Here is a 20,827-nt window from a genome sequence, read left to right as displayed (position 1 = left end):
ATGTTTGTCAATGTCTGGTCATTGAGGAGTTAGGTATTTATTGTAGTATTCAAAACCTGGCTTTGTTGTACCTGTTTTACTTGGGAAGACTTTTCAAGCATCCAAAGGAAATAGAGTATTACAATCTAAATCTTTGGTCACTTCAACAGTATATCCATTAGTGGGCACCCCAAGTTCACTAACACTGTGACTCTTACAGACTTAATAGTTATACTGCCATGGTGCTATTGAGTAAGATTTGAGGGAATTTCCTGGGTTAACAGGCAGATTCTTGTTCTCTTCTTTTGGGTAAAAGTCAGGAGACTGTCACCCAAACAAATGGAATCTCTCTATGTTGAGCTGCCTGGAGCTGGGGAAAGAGTGACACAAGCAGTCTTGTGATCACCACCACTAGGACTGCTCTGGGTCAGACCCAAAACCATCACAATAGTTGGTCTCACCCAGGGTCCATGGTGACTACTGCCTGGTTATCCATCATGTTTACTCAAGGTCTAATGGCTCCTAAGTCATCAGGTGACAAATCCAGCCAGGCTTGTGTCCTTCCTTTTAGGGCAGCAAACTCCCCTTTGGCCCAGCAATGCTATCTGGGAGCCAGAAACCTGAAGTTGAGAAGCTTAGGAATATACTTGGTGATATATTCTACCACTGCTGAGCTAGCACCCAATCCATAAACCAAAGTACATCCTTTTCCTTTCTCTCTTTTTGTACTACAGAAGGGATCTCTCCCCATGGTCACCACCACCCTAGACCCACATCAGGTAATACTAGGCTGCTGCTGATGTTAACTCAATGTCCAAGGGCTCTTAATTCAGCTTGTGGCAAATACGGCCAGACCTCGGTCTGTAGCTTTAGGGCAACAGGCTCCCATCTGACCCAGAAAAGACTTAGACATGCCATCCATGATTCAAGGCCTGGAATCAGGTTCCCCAGGAGCCTAGTTGGTGCTCTACCCTACTTTGGGTGAGCTCGTACCCAAACTTTAAGAAATAAATACGCTTTACTCTTGCCTGTTCTTTCCTCAAGCAGAAGGCGTCTCTTCCTGTGGCCCTCAAACAGTTAGAAACACACTGGGTTACGCCTGAAGCCAGCATGGCCCTAAGTCTCATCCAAGGCCCACAGCCAAGTACTCCCTGGGAGCTGGTCACATTTATTCAAGGCCCAAGGACTCTTTAGTCAGCAGGTTATAAATCCTGCCAGGACTGGGTTCTTCCCTTCAAGGCAGCAGGTTTCCTCTCACCCAGGATGTGTCTAGAAATTTCATATGGAAGATAAGGTCTGAAATGAGGGCCTTAGGACAGTGCCTGTTGCCCTATACAATTATGGCTAAGCTGATATCCAAGTTGCAAGACAAAGTCTTCTTTACTTTTTCCTTTCCTCTACTGAAATGGGAGTTGTTGCTGAAGCTGTGATCTGTTTTCCTGGGGTTTAGGGAGAGATTATGCATGCACTCCTTTGGCCACCCTTGCTAGTGTCTCCCTAGATGGCTTCATCTCTACTGGCTCTTGGCCCAGCATAATACGAGAACTCACCCAAGTATTGCAGTACTTGTGGCCAAGACTGCCTTTCAAGTTTATGTAGGACCCCGGAGCACTTTAGCCTATGGTGGTGAGGCTAGCCAAAACTCAGGTTTCAACCACTGGAATGGATGATTTTTCACTGGTTAGTGCTGATCTAAATGCACCCTGTGTGGGTGCTGGATGAATTCGGCCCCATGTTGCTTCTTGCTATGACAGGGCAGCAAAGAGTTCCAATGCAAAAACTTATAATCACTGTGATCTGTCTCCACCAAGCACACAGATTCTCTCTCCTTGGCACATGATTACCATCAAGAGATGGAGCAAGAGTAGTGTTTGCAATTCAAGACTGCCTTTTCTACCCTCTTCAGTGCCTTTTTTCTTAACATGATGCTAAAACCAGGTGTTATAATTTCTCACCTAATTTTTTCTTCTTATGAAGATGCTTTCTGTAGATAGTTGTTCAATTTGGTGTTCCTGGAGTTGGGGTTGATCACTGGAAGGCTATATTTGGTCATCTTGCTCCACCTTCTCCTCCTTAGTCACCTGTCAATTTTAAAATTATTCCCATACAACTTTATGTAAACATTACTTGAGTAGTTCATCCTTCATTGCACCATTCTCTCTTTTTTTGGACATTATTTTTATTCCATTATGTTACCAATATTTAAAATGTGATAAAATTTTAATGCAAAGATACTTTATTGCATTAAGGATTCCACTTGCAGGATGGTTCCACTAAAAACCTTGAATATCCTTCCCAGCAAAACTATTATAAGTTGTAAAAATTACAAACTAAAGAACCCTAAAGTTGATTGTGATAATGACTATAAAAAACCTGCAAATATATTTAAAACATTAAATTCTACACTTTAATGGGTAAATTTGATATCTAAATTATATCTCAATAAAGCCAGTTGCCAAAAACAATTTATTCATGAATGTTAATTGTAACATTATATGTAATAGCCAAAAGTGGACCAGCCAAACAGATAATTAGATAAAATATTATATGTCTACATAATGGAATATCATTCATCTATAAAAAATAAAATTTTAATCCATGTTGTAAAATTGATGAACCTCAGAAACATTATTTTTAGTAAAAGAAGCCAAATGCAAAAGACCACGTATTGTATTATTCCACTGACATAAAATATCCCATAAAGGCGAATCTATAGAAATAGAAAGTAGATTTAATAATTGCCTTGGGATTGAGCTGGGGACACAGATTAAATGTTAATGAGATCTATATATCTTATTGGAAATAGGATAATGTTCTATGAAGTGATTAAGGTGATGGCTTTGTAACTGTGTAATTTTTCTAAAAATTGTTATCCACACTATATAAAGAATATACAAATATTATTAAAACTTAATAATAGAGACTAAAAAAAAAATTTAAAAATGGGCAAAGTTCCAAATAGATATTCTCAAAGATGATATACAGAAAGGTACTACTTCATACCCACTGGGATAGCTAATAACCAAAGACTGACAATAACAAATCCTGGTGCGGATGCCATGAAATAGGAATACTTATTCATTGCTTGTGCAATGGTGTAACCAATTTGAAACAGTACAGTTTTTCAAAATGTTAAACATAGAGTTACGTATAACACAGCAATTCTACTTCTAGGTGTAAACTCAAGAGAAATAAGAATATATGTCAGACTAAAACTTAAAAATGAATATTTATACCAACATTATCCATAGTAAACAAGTAAAAGCAGCCCAAATTTCCATCAGCCAGTGAATGGATAAACAACATGTAGTATATCCACACAGTGGAATAAGAAACAAAGTAATGATCCGTGCTACAACATGGATGAAATCAAAAAACATTTTGCTAAGTGAAAAGAGCAAAATGCAAAAGTCTATGTACTCTATGATCCCACACATAAGAAATTTTAGAAAAGGAAAAGCTATGGAGACAGAGAGCCAATCACTAGTTGTCATTGGGCATTGGTGGAGACAAATATTGATGATAAATAGAAAAGGACTTTTGGAAGGTGTTTTAAATCTGGTTATGATGGTGGCTGCACAATTTTATATATTTACCAAAACTCATTAATATATACGTAAAATTAGTGGGTTTATATTTTGTAAAATATACCTCCAATACAGTTGTAAAACAAAAGTTTGTGGCCATAATACAGAATTATTTTTGTGGTGTCATTACACAGGATTCATAACCTGAAAGGCTTAGGAATTTTTCTAGATTAAAACACACCAAGAAGATATGACAGGTATTTGAAATATATGATAATAGACTGTATAAATAAATTGTTAGCAAGATTATTGTCAGGTAAATTAAAAAAAACAGCATTGGTAATATAAAGTGTTAAATGTCCTAAATTTGAAAACTGAACTGTGCTTATTATAGAATTGACTGCCCTTGTTTTTTGGAAATAATAAAATTATTTAAAAGTTAAGATGTATGAAGTATATAACTTAATGTGAAATGTTTCAGCAAAGATAAGTAGATTGATGATAAAGAGATATAGCAATATGTAAACAGAGAATAATGAACAAACGTGGCAAGCTCTTAAACAGTCAGCCTGAACAAAGAATATGGGAGTTATCTGCATTATTCTGGCATATTTTCTATAAGATTTACATTATTTCTAAATAATAATAAATAAAAAATGTATGAGAGGCAAATGCGTATCAAGGCTTTAAAAAGGCTACAACTAGCCGGGCCCGGTGGCTCATGCCTGTAATCCCAGCACTTTGGAAGCCTGAGGTGGGCAGATCACCTGAGATCAGAAGTTGGAGATCAGTCTCACCAACATGGAGAAACCCAGTCTCTACTAAAAATACAAAATTAGCCGGGTGTGGTGGCACATGCCTGTAATCCCAGCTACTCAGGGGGCTGAGGCAGGAGAATTTCTTGAACCCGGGAGGTGGAGGTTGTGGTGAGCCGAGAGCACACCATTGCACTCCAGCCTGGGCAACAAGAGCGAAACCGCAACAACAACAAAAAAGGCTACAATTACATTTAGATCACGACACACCACAGCAGTTATGCCTATGTTGGCTTCAATATCTTTACTCCCAAAAATTATTCACGGAATCCCAAACTCATTACAGTATAATTAAAGTATTAATGTCTCATTATTCAAATGAAAAATGTCTAGTATAGTGAAAACCTTAGAAGTTGGTTATAGAAAGACTTAAAAAATGTAAGTTAACAAAAGAAACAAAGCAATAAGAAAAATTGGCACCAATAAATAAATGCCAAAAATATTACACCAAAATGACAAATTGGCAAAGGACTTACAATAGAGAATTTATGATGAGAAAGCACAATTGCTAAAAAGGCGTGGAATTGCTTAATCTCACTAATAATTACAGATATGCAAATTAAGGAACATAAATTTTTTTACCAAACACTCAAAGATTTTTTTAAATAAAAATCACCAGTACCAACAAGGATAAAATGATCATATTTATACACCAAAGGTGGAAGTAAATACTTAATTGCTTCAAAATATACATTCCATAAAGATGGGAATTTTTGTTTATTTTGTCCACATCTATCTCTCTAGAGGCTACAGCAGTTTTTAGCAAGTGATAGGGACTCCATAAATATTTGTTGAATAAATTAATAGTTTTTTTTTTTTGAGATGGAGTTTCACTCTGTCACCCAAGCTGGAGTGCAGTGGAACGATCTCAGCTCACTGCAACCTCTGCCTCCCGGGTTCAAGTGATTCTCCTGCCTCCGCCTCCCAAATAGCTGGTACTACAGGTGTGTGCCACCAAGCCTGGCTAACTTTTGTATTTTTTAGTAGAAATGTGGTTTCACCATATTACACAAGCTGGTCTCGAACTCCTGACCTCACGATCCGCCTGCCTCTATCCTCCCAAAGTGCTGGGATTACAAACATAGCCACTGTGCCCAGACAGATTAATATTTTTTTTACAAGTCAACAGATCAAGTAAGAAACAATTATTAAGAATAAAAAGGATTTCAGTAAAATAATTAACAACCCTGGTTTAATAGCTGTATGGAGATATTAATACTAAATAAACACAGAATGAACATTGTTTTCATACAAAAATGATACAATCATAAAAATAACTATGAATAAGGCAACAGAAAATGTATCTGTATGGGTGCATGATGTATCTGTGTGTGCGTATGAATGCATAGAAAAACATAAGAATATACACTGAACTATTGAACTATCAGCACTACTTGCCTGGAAGGGTGTATAGAGAAGTGGATTTGGTGAAGAAGAAACTTTCTTTTATGATATTTCCTAACTTATATTATTCTGTATTGTTTGAATTTTTTAGAAGAAGCATGTTTCCATGTATAATTGTTCAATTAGAAACACAAACAGGAAAGTAGAGAACCCCAAAAACAGCCAGAAGGAAATATACAAATAGTTGGTATTAATGGGACTTGAGATCATAGATAATTTTTGTCTTTTTGTCTTCTTTTTGGTTTTATATATTGCCCAGTGTTCCAACAATACGCATGTATTACATAAAAATATTTCAATAAATTGTATAATGAATTACAACGGTAAGACATGTTAGCTATTCTATTATATGAGGAATTTAATGGGCCTTTATTTTCCTCACTCATTGTTAAACCACTTTCTAGTCACTATAAGGAAAATAGAAACTACTAGAAATATGTTTAAAAAGAAATATTCTGCAATCACACGGAAAAAGTGGTGAAATATTACTGGGGAATATAAAGAAATTAAATCAATAAAGGAATAAGCTACATATTTGAATGAGAAAACTAATTATTTTGAAGATGTTACTTCTCAAATGAATATGCAGATTTCAAGCAACATGAGTTTTAAAAATTCTAAATCGGGGGAAGGGTTGAAAAAGTAATTCAAAATTTAATCTGGCATTCCAGCCTGGGCAACAGAACAAGACTCTGTATCAAAAAAATTTTTTTATCAAGATAAATAAATATAAAAATTATTAGCAATATACAAAAATAATAGATATGCATTATCTTAAAATTTTTAATTGAGTTATTTTAAAGGACATTAAGAAAAGCATTTATTGAGATATAGAGGGTCATAATAATAATTTAATTAAAAAATATAGAGAAAATCTGGACAAAATATATAATTTTAACCTCAAATACACCAAAACACCAGCATAGAGTCAGGAGATATATCAAAATTTTAATAGTGACTCTAAATGTTGCTTTCTCTTTAACAACATTTCTGAAGTTCCTAATTTTTTTAATGAGATGTATTATTTTTATAATGGTAAAAAATGTCATCCTTTAAAACTCCTAAGTGAAAAATGTACAATAGAAGTAAAAATATAAATTAGAGGAAAAAAACAGCCAATAAAAACATGTAAAGTTTAATTCAACCTTACAATTTTGAAAGATCATTTTTAAAAATATTAATCTTTTTCATCTCACAATTTTGCAAACGCATATTAAAAGCATTATTTTCAAGCGAGGATTTCAGCATTCAAGGCAGCCAAAACACATCCACTTCTTTTTCATTTTTTTTTTAACACAAAGGGTGGAGGAGGACATTGGTTTTTGTTTGTTTGTTTGTTTTTGTGGGGATGCTCTGCTGCCATCTACAGAAAACTACATAAAAAGCAACTAATTATTTTCTTATCCTAAAATCCACTGCAGCAGATATGCCCAGAGTAAACAAGAAGCTGAAAATACTTGACATTTCTCTTGAGACTTTCTTTTCTCTGTAAGAACAGAAATAAAATAGAGGAGTTGGGTCAGAGGAAGATGGCCGAATGGAAGCCTCCACCATTCATCCACTCTAATGGAACATCAAATTTAAAAACTGTCTATACACACACACACGAACACATTCATGACACAAAAAATCAGGTCTGAGCTTGGCCATAGGAGAGAGCACCAATTGGTGGAAGCCGGACACAGTGGCTCACTCTTGTAATCTCAATACACTGGGAGGCCAAGCTACGCAGATCACTCGAACTAAGAAGTTAAACAGCCTGGGCAACATGGTGAAACCCTGTCTCTACAACAAAATATAAAAATTAGCTGGGCATGGTGGCACATGCCTGTAGTCTTAACCACTCATGAGGCTGAGGTGTGAGAATTATGAGCCTGGGGATTTTGAGGCTACAATGCCTAAGTGACAGAATGAGAGATCCTGTCAAAAAAAAAAAAAAAAAAGGACCCTCATCATTCCAGCTTCCAGGCCTTCACTCTTAGACTGCATTTGAAGACCTGCCCTGGAACAAAGGAGAGCCCACTGCCCTGAAGGGTAAATCACAAGCCTGATGGCATTCACCACGAGGTCACTGAAGAGTTCATAAGCCTTAAGTGAACATTGGTCGTAGTCTGGCAGTACTCTCCATGGGCCTGTGATGGTGACAACCATCAGAAGAGACTCCGCTGTCTGTAAAAAAAAAAAGACGAAAGTGAGAAGGACCTTGTCTTGTGGTTTGAATGCCAGCTTGGCCACAGTAGAATAGAGCACCAGATTAATTTCTAAGGTTTTTGGCCCAAAGTCTTGGCTCCCAGACTGCATCTTATGACCTGGGTTAAGCCTGGGAGAACTCACCACTCTGAAAAGAAAAACACGAATTCACTGTCCTGATCACCTACTCATTCTAGAGTTCCAGATCCTTGGGCAAATATAGGTGGTAGCCTGTTAGTGGTTACAGTAGGCCTTGGGCAAGTACAATACTGGCTTCAGTTCTGACCCAGTGTATTCTTAGTGGTGGTGGCCACAGATATGCTTGTGTCACCCCTCACCCAACTCCAAATAGCTCAGCAGAGAGAGAGAGACACATTCCTTTTGTTTGGAAAAAAGTAAGGCAGAGAACAAAAGTCTCTGCCTGATACTCCAGAAAATTCTTCCAGATTCTATCCAAGACCACCAAAGTGATATCTCTACAATTCTGCACAAATCACAGTATTACTGAGCTGGGGTTCCCCTCGGTGCAGATATGTCTTAGATAACAACATCTAAGTCCCTTCAAATACCTGGCAAACCTTCCCAAGAAAGATGGTAAAAAGAAGCCCAGATTGTGAAAACTATAAGAAATACCTAACTCTTCAATGCCCACACACAGATGAACATCTACAAGTATCAAGATTATCCAGGAAAACATTACTTGACCAAATCAAAGCAGCGGGTAAAAATGATAAAGGGGATATCACCACAGATTCCACAGAAATTCAAACCATCATCAGAGATTATTACAAACAACTCTATGCACATAAACTAGAAAACCTGGAAGAAATGGATAAATTCCTGGACAGTTGCCTCTTCCTAAGCCTAAACCAGGAAGAAGTCGAAACCCTGAATAGACCAATAACAAGGTCTGAAGTCAAGGCAACAATTAAGAGCCTACCATCCAAAATAGGCCAGGTCCAGATGGGTTCACAGCCAGATTCTACCAGATATACGAAGAGGAACTGATACCATTCCTTCTGAAACTATTCCAAATAATCCAAAAAGAGGGAATCTTTCCCAAATCAATTTATGAGACCAACATCATCCTGATACCAAAACCCGGCAGAGACTCAACAAGAAAAGAAAACTACAGGCCAATATCCATGATGAACATAGATGCAAAAATCTTCCATAAAAAACTGGTAAACCGATTGCAACAGCACAACAAAAAGCTTATCCACCATGATCAAGTAGGATTCATCCCGGGGATGCAAGGCTGGTTCAACATACACAAGTCTATAAATGTAATTCACCACATAAACAGAACCAAAAACAAAAACCACATGACTTTCTCAATTGATGCAGAGAAGGCCTTTGACAAAATTTAACAGCCCTTTATGCTAAAAACCCTCAAAAAACTAGGTATTGATGGAACGTATCTTAAAATAATAAAAGCTGTTTATGACAAACCAACAGCCAATATCATACTGACTGGGCAAAAACTGGAAGCATTCCCTTTGAAATCGGGCACTAGACAAGGATGCCCTCTCTCACCACTCCTATTTAATATAGTACTGGAAGTTCTAGCCAGAGCAATTAGGCAAGAAAAAGAAATAAAGGGTATTCAATTAGGAAAGGAGGAAGTCAAATTGTCTCTATTTGCAGATGACATTATTGTATATCTAGAAGACCCCATCATCTCAGCCCAAAATCTCCGGAAACTGATAAGCAACTTCAGCAAAGTCTCAGGATACAAAATCAATGTGCAAAAATCACAAGCATTCCTATACACCAATAACAGACTTAAAGAGAGCCAAATCAAGAACGAACTGCCATTCACAATTGCTACAAAGAGAATAAAATACCTAGGAATACAACTAACAAGGAACGTAAAGGACCTCTTCAAGGAGAACTACAAACCACTGATCAACGAAATAAGAGAGGACACAAACAGATGGAGAAACATTCCATGTTCATGGTTAGGAAGAATCAATATTGTGAAAATGGACATACTGCCCAAAGTAGTTTACAGATTCAACGCTATCCCCATCATGCTACCAATGACCTTCTTCACAGAACTGGAGAAAACCACCTTAAACTTCACATGGAACCAAACAGAGCCCGCATAACCAAGTCAATTCTAAGAAAAAAGAACAAAGAGGGAGGCATCACACTACTGGACATCAAACTCTACTACAAGGCTACAGTAATCAAAACAGCATGGTACTGGTACCAAAACAGAGATACAGACCAATGGAACAGAACAGAGGCCTCAGAGGCAACACCACATAACTACAACCATCCGATCTTTGACAAACCTGACAAAAACAAGCAATGGGGAAAGGATTCCCTGTTTAATAAGTGGTGTTGGGAAAACTGGCTAGCCATATGCAGAAAGCAGAAACTGGACGCCTTCCTGACACCTTACATTAAAATTAACTCCAGATGGATTAAAGACTTAAACATAAGACCTAATACCATAAAAACCCTAGAAGAAAACCTAGGCAAAACCATTCAGGACATACGCATAGGCAAGGACTTCATGACCAAAACACCAAAAGCATTGGCAACAAAAGCCAAAATAGACAAATGGGACGTAATCAAACTCCACAGCTTCTGCACGGCAAAAGAAACAGTCATTAGAGTGAATCGGCAACCAACAGTATGGGAAAAAATTTTTGCAGCTTACCCATCTGACAAAGGACTGATATCCAGAATTTACAACGAACTAAAACAGATTTACAAGAAATAAAGAAACAAGCCCATTCAAAAATGGGCAAAGGATATGAACAGATACTTTACAAAAGAAGACATACATGAGGCCAACAAACATATGAAAAAATGCTCATCATCACTGGTCATTAGAGAAATGCAAATCAAAACTACATTGAGATACCATCTCACGCCACTTAGAATGGCGATCATTAAAAAATCTGGAGACAACAGATGCTGGAGAGGATGTGGAGAAATAGGAACACTTTTACACTGTTGGTGGGAGTATAAATTAATTCAACCATTGTGGAAGACAGTGTGGCGATTCCTCAAGGACCTAGAAATAGAAATTCCATTTGACCCAGCAATCCCATTACTGGGTATATATCCAAAGGATTATAAATTGTTCTACCATAAGGACACATGCACACGAATGTTCATTGCAGCACAGTTTACAATAGCAAAGACCTGGAATGAACCCAAATGCCCATCGATGATAGACTGGACAGGAAAAATGTGGCACATATACACCATGGAATATTATGCAGCCATCAAAACGATGAGTTCGCATCCTTTGTAGGGACATGGATGAACCTGGAAACCATCATTCTCAGCAAACTGACACAAGAACACAAAATCAAACACCGCATGTTCTCACTCATAGACGGGTGTTGAACAATGGAAACACATGGACACAGGGAGGGGAGCACTATACCCTGGGGTCTGTTGGGGGGAGTGGGGGTGGACAGCGGGGGGTGGGGAGTTGGGGAGAGAAGACACGGGGAGAAATGTCACATATAGGTGAAGGGGAGGAAGGCAGCAAATCACACTGCCACGTATGCAGCTATGCAGCAATCTTGCATGTTTTTCACATGTACCCCCAAACCTAAAATGCAATAAAAAAGAAAAAAAAAAAAAAAACAAAGCACCGGGTACCAATCCTAAAGAAACAGGGTATATGTGACTTTTCCGACAGAGTAATCAAAATAGCTGTTTTGAGAGAACTGGGGAAATTTAAGATAACACACAGAAGAAATTCAGAGTTCTGTTAGATAAATGATAAAAAAAGAACTCCAGTCTGGGTAACAACAGCGAAACTCCATCTCAAAAAAAAAAAAAAAAGAAAGAAAAAAAGAAAAAAAGTAGTAAAATACATATTTTGTAGTTGAAAAACAAAAATGACAAAGAATACATCAGAGTTTCTTAAGAGAATTCATCAAGCAGAAGAAAGAATTAGCGAGCTTGAAGACAGGTCATTTGAAAATACACAGTCAAAGAAGCAAAAGAAAAAAGAATAAAAAACAATAAATCATGTCTACAGCATCTAGTAAATATCCCCAAAACAGCAAATCTATGAGTCACTGTCCTTAAAAAATAGGTAGAGAAGGCAGTAAGAGAAGAATGCTTATTCAAAGGGGTATCAGAGAACTTCTCAAACCTAGAGAAATCAATATTCAAGTACAAGAAAGTTATAAACACTAAGAAGATTTAATCCAAAGAAGACTGCCAAATGCATTTAATAATTAGACTATCAAAGGTTGAAAGTGAGAAATGATCATAAAAGCAGCAAGACAAAATAAATAAATAACATACAATGGAGTTCCATACATCTGACAGCAGACATTTAAGAGGAGATCTTACAGGACGGGAGATAGTGGCATGACATATTTGAAGTGCTGAAAGAAAAAAACCTTGTACTCTTGAATAGTATATCTGGAAAAAATATCCTTCAGACATGAAGGAGAAATAAAGATTTTCCCAGACAAAGAAAGCTGAGGAATTTAATCAATATCAGATCTATTCTACAAGAAATGTTGAAAGGAGCTCTTTAGTGAGAAAAAAAAAGGTCATCAGTGAGAAAAAAAGAAATAATCTGAAGGTACGAAACTCACTGGTAATAGTAAGTATACAGGAAAACACAGAATATTGTACTGTAATTGTGGCATGCAAACTCTTAACTAGAAGGACTAAAAAATGAAGCAATTAAAATAATAACTATAACTTTACAAAACATAGTACAAAAAGAAATAAACAACAAAAAGTTAAAAAGCAGGGGGATTAACTTAAAGTGTAGAATTTTTTTATTTTACTCTAAGTTCTGGGATACATGTGCAGAACATTCAGGTTTGTTTCCTAGATATACATGTGCCATGGTGGTTTGCCACACCCATCAACCCATCATCTATGTTTTAATCCCAGTATGCATTAGGTATTCATCCTAATGTTTTTCTTACCCGTGCCCTGCACCCCTCAACAGGCTCCAATGTATGATGTTAACCTTCCTGTGTCCATGTGTTCTCATTGTTCAACTTCCACTTATGAGTGAGACCATGAGGTGTTTGGTTTTCTGTTCCTGTTAGTTTACTGAGAATGATGATGTCCAACTTCATTTATGTCTCTGCAAAGGATATGAACTCATAGAGTTTTTGTTAGTTGTATTTTCACGTTTGTGTGTTTGTTTATGAAATTAGTGCAAATTTTTATCAGTTTTTATAAATTGGTTAGAAGATAGCATTTGGAAGCCTTATGATAAACTCGAATCAAAAAACACACAAGGTAAGCACAAAAAATAAAATGAAATAAATTAAAACATAACATCAGAAAAAAAAATGCCTTCACTTAAAAGAAGACAGAAATGAAGGAAAAGAAGACTACAAAGCCACCAGAAAAAAAATAACAAAATAGTAGAAGTAGGTTTTTACTTATAAATAATAAGATTGAAAGTAAATAGACTAAATCTCCAGTCAAAAAACATAGATTCCTGAATGGATTTTTAAAAAGACTCAAAAATCTATCATCTACACAAAAAACACTTCACTTATGAAGACACACACAGACTTAAAAAAAATAGAAAAATATATCATGCCAATAAAAACAAACAGAAAACAAGAGTAGCTATACTTATATCAGGCAAAATAGATTTCAAGATAAAAGTTATAAAAAGAGATTAGAGACAGTACTAATAACATCACCTCTATATAATGATGAAGGGGTCAATTCAGCAACGGGATATATCAATTGTAAATATATGAGCACCCAACACTCAAGTACCCAGATATATAATGCAAATGTTATTAGAACTAAAGAAAGAATCAATATCGTGAAAATGGCCATACAACCCAAAGTGATTTATAGATTCAATACTCTCCTCATCAAGCTACCAATGACCCGCTTCACAGAACTGGATAAAACCACCTTAAACTTCATATGGAATCAAAAGAGAGCCTGCATAGCCAAGACAATCTTAAGTAAAAAGAGCAAAGCTGGAGGCATCATACTACCTGACTTCAAACTATACTACAAGGCTACAGTAATCAAAACAGCATGGTAATGGTTCCAAAACAGGGATTTAGACCAATGGAACAGAACAGAGGCCTCAGAGGCAACACCACACATCTACAACCATCTGATCTTTGACAAACCTGACAAAAACAAGCAATGGAGAAAGAATTCCCTGTTTAATAAAAGGTGTTACGGAAACTGGTTAGCCAGGTACAGAAAGCAGAACCTGGACCCCTTCCTCACAGCTTACACTAAAATTAACTCCAGAAGGATTAAAGACTTAAACATAAGACCTAACACCATAAAAACCCTGGAAGAAAACCTAGGCAAAACCATTCAGGACATACGCATAGGCAAGGACTTCATGACCAAAACACCAAAAGCATTGGAAACAAAAGCCAAAATAGACAAATAGGATCTAATTAAACTCCAGAGCTTCTGTACAACAAAAGAAACCATCATTAGGGTGAACTGGCAGCCAACAGAATGGGAAAAATTTTTACAGTCTACCAATCTGACAAAGGGCTAATATCCAGAATTTACAAAGCACTAAAACAGATTTAGAAGAAAAAAACAAACAAACCCATTCTAACATGGGCAAAGGATTTGAACGACACTTTTCAAAAGAAGACATTTATGAGGCCAACAAACATGAAAAAATGCGCATCATCACTTGTTATTAGAGAAATGGATATCAAAACCACATTGAGACACCATCTCATGCCAGTTAGAATGGCGATCATTAAAAAATCTGGAGACAACAGATGCTGGAGAGGATGTGGAGAAATAGGAACACTTTTACACTGTTGGTGGGAGTGTAAATTAGTTCAACCATTGTGGAAGACAGCGTGGCGATTCCTCAAGGACCTAGAAATAGAAATTCCATTTGACCTAGCAATCCCATTACTGGGTATATACCCAAAGGATTATAAATCATTCTATTATAAAGACACAGGCACACGTATGTTCATTGTGGAACTGTTTACAATAGCAAAGACCTGGAACCAACCCAAATGTCCATCAATGATAGACTGGACAAAGAAAATGTGGCACATATACACCATGGAATACTATGCAGCCATCAAAAACGATGAGTTCGTTTCCTTTGTAGGGACATGGATGAATCCGGAAAGCATCATTCGCAGCAAACTGACACAAGAACAGAAAATCAAACACCACATGTTCTCACTCATAGGCGGGTGTTGAACAACGAGAACACATGAACACAGGGAGGGCAACATCACACACTGGGGTCTGTTGAGGGGCTAAGGGAGGGACGGGAGGGGGTGGGGAGATTTGGGAGCGATAACATGGGGAGAAATGCCAGATAAAGGTGATGGGGGGGATGAAGGTGGTAAACCACCTGGCCATTTATGTACCTATGCAACAATCCTGCATGATCTTCATATGTACTCCAGAACCCAAAGTACAATAAAATAAATAAATAAGTAAATTAAAATTAAAAAAAGAAAAGAAAGAGATACACTCCAATGCAATCATAACTTGAGGCTTCATCACTTCACTTTCACCTTTGAACAAATATTTCAACAGAAAGTCAACAGAGGTATCAGACTGAATCTGAACTATACACCAAATGGAATTAATATATATTTACAGGCCATTTTATCTAATAGCTGTAGAATACACATTCTTCTCCTTAGCACATGAATTATTCTTAAAGATGGACTGTATATTAGGTCACAAAGCAAGTCTTAATACATTCAAAAATTTTAAATAAAATCAAAAGACTTTTCTGACAATGATGAAATAAAACTAAAATAAAAAAGAAAAGAAATTTTGGAAACTATACAAACATGATAATTAAACAATGTTCTGAATGACCAGTGGATCAATGAAAAAATTAAGAAGAAAATTAAAAAGTTTATTGAAGCAAATAATAATGAAATCACAACATATTAAAACCTAAGAGGAAAGTGTGTATATCAAAAAATTTGAAAAACTTGAAATAAACAGCCTGATACATCTTAAACAATTAGAAAGGCAAGGGCAATCCAAACCCAAATTATAAATGAAAAGAAATAATAACAAAGGTAAGAGCAAAAGTAAAAAATATATAAATGAAGAAAACAGGGGTTGGGGCAAAAAAAAGAAAAAATAAATTAATAAATGAAGAAGAAATACAAAAAGTCAATGAAAGAAAAAGTTGGATTTTAGAAAAGTTAAACAAAATTGATAAAACTATAGCCACACTAAGAAGGAAAGATCGAAGACAAAGAAATATAATTGGAGATTAAAAAGGAGACATTACAACTGATATTCCAGAAATTCAAAGAACCATTGGTGGCTACTATGAGCAACTATATGCCAATAAATTGGAAAATCTAGAAGAGATTAATAAATACATAGGCACATATAACCTACCAAGATTATACCATGAATAAATTCAAAACCTGAGCAAAACAATAACAAGTATCAAGAGAAAAGCCATAATAAAATGTCTCCCAGCAAAGAAAATTTGGGACCTCATAGATTCACTGCTAAATTCTTCTATACATTTAAAGAAGAAATTATACCAATTTTACTCTAACTATTCTGAAAAATAGAGGAGGGACTACTTCCCCATTAATTCTGTAAAACCAGTTTGTTGTTGTTTTTGTTGTTGTTGTTGTTGTTTTTGAGAGGGAATCTCACTCTGTCTCACAGGCTGGAGTGCAATGGCGTGATCTCAGCTCACTGCAACCTCCGCCTCCCAGGTTCCAGTGATTCTCCTGCCTCAGCCTACCAAGTACCTGGGATTACAGGTGCATGCCACCATGCCTGTCTAATTTTTGTATTTTTAGTAGAGACGGTGCTTTGCCATGTTGGCCAGGCTGCTTTCGAACTCTTGACCTCTGTTGATCCCCCACCTCAGCCTCCCAAGGTACTGGGATTACAGGCATGAGTCACCATGACTGGCCAAGGCCAGTATTACTGTGATACCAAAACCAAAAAAAGACACATGATAAAAAGAACACTACAGGCTAATGTTACTAATGAATACTGATGCAAAAAAATCCTCAACAAAATACTAGCAAACTGAATTCAACAACACATTAAAATGATTATTCATTATGACTGAGTGAGATTTGTCCCAAGAATGCAAATATGGTTCAACATACATAAATCAATTAACGCAGTGTATCATGTCAGCATAATGAAGGACAAAATTTATAGGATTATTTCAATTGATGCTGAAAGAGCATTTGATAAAATTAGACATCTTTTTATGATTTTTAAAAACCCTCAGAAAACTGGGTATAGATGGAACATGCCATAATAAAATAAAAGCCATATATGAGAGACCCCTGGCTAATATCATACTGAATGGGCAATAACTGAAAGCCTTTCCTGTAACATCTAGAACAAGACAAGAATGTCCACTTTAACCACTGTTATTTAACTTGGTACTAGAAGTCTCAGCTACAGCAATCAGATAAGAGAAAGAAATAAAAGGCATCCAGATTGAAATGGAAGAAGTCAAAATATCCTAGTTTGTAGATGACATGATCTTATATTTGAACAAACCTAAAGACTCCACCAAAAATACTAATTCTGGTACACAAACTCAGTAAAGTTGCAGGATACAAAATCAACACACAAAAAATTAGTAGCATTCCTATATACAAACAGCAAAAAATCTGAGCAATAAATCAAGAAAATATTCACATTTACAATAGCTACAAATAAAATGAGATACCTAGCAATAAACTTAACCAAAGAAGTGAAAGTTTTCTATATTGAAAACTATAAAACATAGATGAAATAAATTGAAGAGAATACAAAATAACTGTAAAATATTCTATTTTTTATGTAATGGAAAAATCAATGTTGCCAAAATGTTCATATTACTCAAAGCAATCCACAGATTCAGTGCAATCTCTATTAAAATATCAGTGACATTCTTCATAGATAGAAAACAAAATAATTCTAAAATTTATATGAAACCACAAAAGACCCAGAATAGCCAAATCAATCCTGAGAAAAAGAACAAAACTGAAGGAATTACATATCCTGACTTCAAATTATACTTCAAATTAACTTCAAATTAAACCAAAACAATATGGTACTGTCATAAAAACAGACACATAGAGAAATGGAACAGAATGAAGAACTCAGAAACAAATTTGTATGTCTACAGTGAATTCATTTTCAATGAATTTGCCAAGAACATTACATTGGGAAAAGGACAGTCTTTTCAATAATTAGTGCTGAGAAACTGAATATCCATATGCAAAAGAATAAAATTAGACCTCTACTTCTCACCATATACAAAATTCAAATCAAATTCCTATGCATTGAAGACATAAATCTAAGACCTCAAACTGTAAAAGTATACAAGAAAATACTGGGGAAACTCTTCATGATATTGGTCTAGGCAAAAATTTTTTGAATAGTACCCACAAGCACACACAACCAAAGCATAAATAAACAAATAGAGTCATTTCAAGTTTAAAAAGCTTCTGCATGAGGAGGCAATCAACAAATTGAAGAGACAACCTTCAGAATGTGAGAAAATATTTGTAAACTACCCATCTTACAAGGGATTAATAATGAGAATTTATTAGAAGCTCAAACAACTCTACCAAAAAAAATTAATAATCTGATTTTAAAATGGGCAAAAGATCTGAATAGGCATTTTTCAAAAGAAGACATACAAATGGTACTGATTAATTTTACACACAAAATTTGAAAATTTAAAACAAATGAAATAATTCCTCAAAAACCACACACCATAAAACTCAATAAAGATGAAACAGACACCTTGAATAGTTCAAAGAGCTATTTCTCATGAAAACCATGTCTCACTAAATAGGGAATATTAATAAGGAGATAGAAATTATTTAAAAAGAACCAAAAAGAAATTCTGGAATTTAAAAGTAATTAAAATGAAAAATACACTAGATGGCCTCAACAGTGGATTTGAGCTGCTACAACATAAATGAACCATGAAACCCTTATGCTAAATGAAAGAAACAAGACATAAAAGGAAACACCTTATAAAGATTTATTTATATTATACATTCAGAAAAAGGAAGTCCATAGAGGTAGAAACCAGAATGGTGGTTGTCATGGGGCTAGGGACAAAGAATGCAGAATGACTATGATATAAATTGGGTATTTTGTCCCATCCAAATATTATATTGAAATGTGACCTCCAATGTTGGAGGATCACGGGGAATCAATGTTTGAATAATGGGGATGGATCCCCCATGAATGGCTTAGTGCTATCTCTTTGGTAATCAGTGAGTTCTCATTCAGTTAGTTTACATGCGATCTGGCTGTTTAAGAGTGTCTGACACCTCACCCTTCTCTTTCTTGCCCCCTCTCTCTTGTTCCTTTTCTTGCCATGTGATGCTCTGGCTCTCCCTTCACCTTCTGCCATGATTGTAAGCTTCCTGAGTCCCTCATCAGAAGTTGAGGATATGTTGGTGCCATGCTTGTACAGCCTGCAGAACCGTGAGTCAAAATAAACCTCATTTCTTCATAAATCACTCAGCCTCAGGGATTGCCCTATAGCAATGCAAATAAACTAATACAGAATACTAATGTGTATTGGATTTCTTTTAGTGGTGATAAAAATGTTCTGAAATTAGATACTGGTAATAGAAGCACAACCTTGTAAATATACTAAACACTACTGAATTGTATACATTAAAGTGAATTCTTCAGTATGTGAATAAAATCTCAATAAAAGAGAGATACCACTATTGGAATAACTAGTATAAAATTTGTAATAACATATGTTGATAAAGATGTGGAGAACTGGATCTCACATACATTACTGTTGGGAATGTAAAATGCTCCAGTAATTCTGGGAAATTATTTGGTGATTTCTTATAAAACTAAATGCATGTCAACTATATGACCCAACAATTCCACTCTGGAGCATTTATTTTGAAGACAAGAAAACTTTTTTCTCCACAAAAAACTGTACACATATGTTTAGAGCAGCTCTATTACTAAGAGCCCCAAACTGGAAACAATACAGATTGCTTTCATAAGTGAATGTTTTTTTTAAAAAAAAAAACTATGGTACACTTGCCAAGGAGTACTACCCATCAATAGAAAGGAATGAACTATTGATACACCCAACTTGGTTGAATCCCAAGGATATTATGCTGAGTGAAAAAGTCAAATTCCTAGTGTTGCATACTGATATAGTTTGGCTCTGTGTCCCCACCCAAATCTCACCTCGAATTGTAATAATCCCCATGTGTCAAGGACAGGACCCGGCAGAGATAATTAAATCATGAAGGTGGTTTTCCCCCATGCTGTTCTCATGATAGTGAGTGAGTTATCACGAAATCTGATGGTTTTATAAGGGGCTTCTCTCTTTGCTCAGCACTCATTCTCTCTCCTGCTGCCTTGTGAAGAGGTGCCTTCCACCATGATTGTAAGATTCCTGAGCCCTCCCCAGCCATGCAAAACTGTGAGTCAATTACACCTCTTTCTTTCTTTCTTTCTTTTTTTTTTTTTTTGAGACAGAGTTTCACTCTTGATACCCAGGCTGGAGTGCAATGGCGCGATCTCGGCTCACCGCAACCTCCGCCTCCTGGGTTCAGGCAATTCTTCTGCCTCAGCCTCCTGAGTAGCTGGGATTACAGGCACACGCCACCGTGCCCAGCTAATTGTTTGTATTAGTAGAGACGGGGTTTCACCATGTTGACCAGGATGGTCTCAATCTCTTGACTTCGTGATCCACCCGCCTCGGCCTCCCAAAGTGCTGGGATTACAGGCTTGAGCCACCGCGCCCGGCCACACCTCTTTCTTTTACATATTACCCAGTCTTAGATGTCATTATAGTAGCATGAAAATGGACTAATACAAATTTTGTATAATTCCATTTATATAATACATTTGAAATGTCAAATTTACAGAGATGGTGAAGAGATTTGTTGCTGCCAAGTGTTAGGGACAGGGACAGGAAGCAAAAGA

The 20,827-nt window shown here is 36.2% G+C and overlaps 1 long non-coding RNA gene across 1 annotated transcript in view; it reads left to right on the top strand.

Moving 5' to 3' along the window:
- The window catches only part of LOC135269216 (uncharacterized), a 295,851-nt gene extending 275,544 nt beyond the window's left edge, over nt 1–20,307 (top strand). The window contains exons 4-5 of the long non-coding RNA XR_010337531.1: nt 19,284–19,348; nt 20,235–20,307. This is a non-coding gene — a long non-coding RNA (uncharacterized LOC135269216). The remainder of the gene's footprint in view (nt 1–19,283; nt 19,349–20,234) is intronic.
- The last annotated feature ends 520 nt before the right edge of the window (nt 20,308–20,827 follow it).

Source organism: Aotus nancymaae, unplaced genomic scaffold (genome assembly GCF_030222135.1).
Source record: "Aotus nancymaae isolate 86718 unplaced genomic scaffold, 86718_ANA_hifiasm-v0.15.2.pri h1tg000004l, whole genome shotgun sequence".
NCBI classification, from domain to species: Eukaryota; Metazoa; Chordata; class Mammalia; order Primates; family Aotidae; genus Aotus; species Aotus nancymaae.
This window is presented reverse-complemented; position numbering and strand designations above follow the sequence as displayed.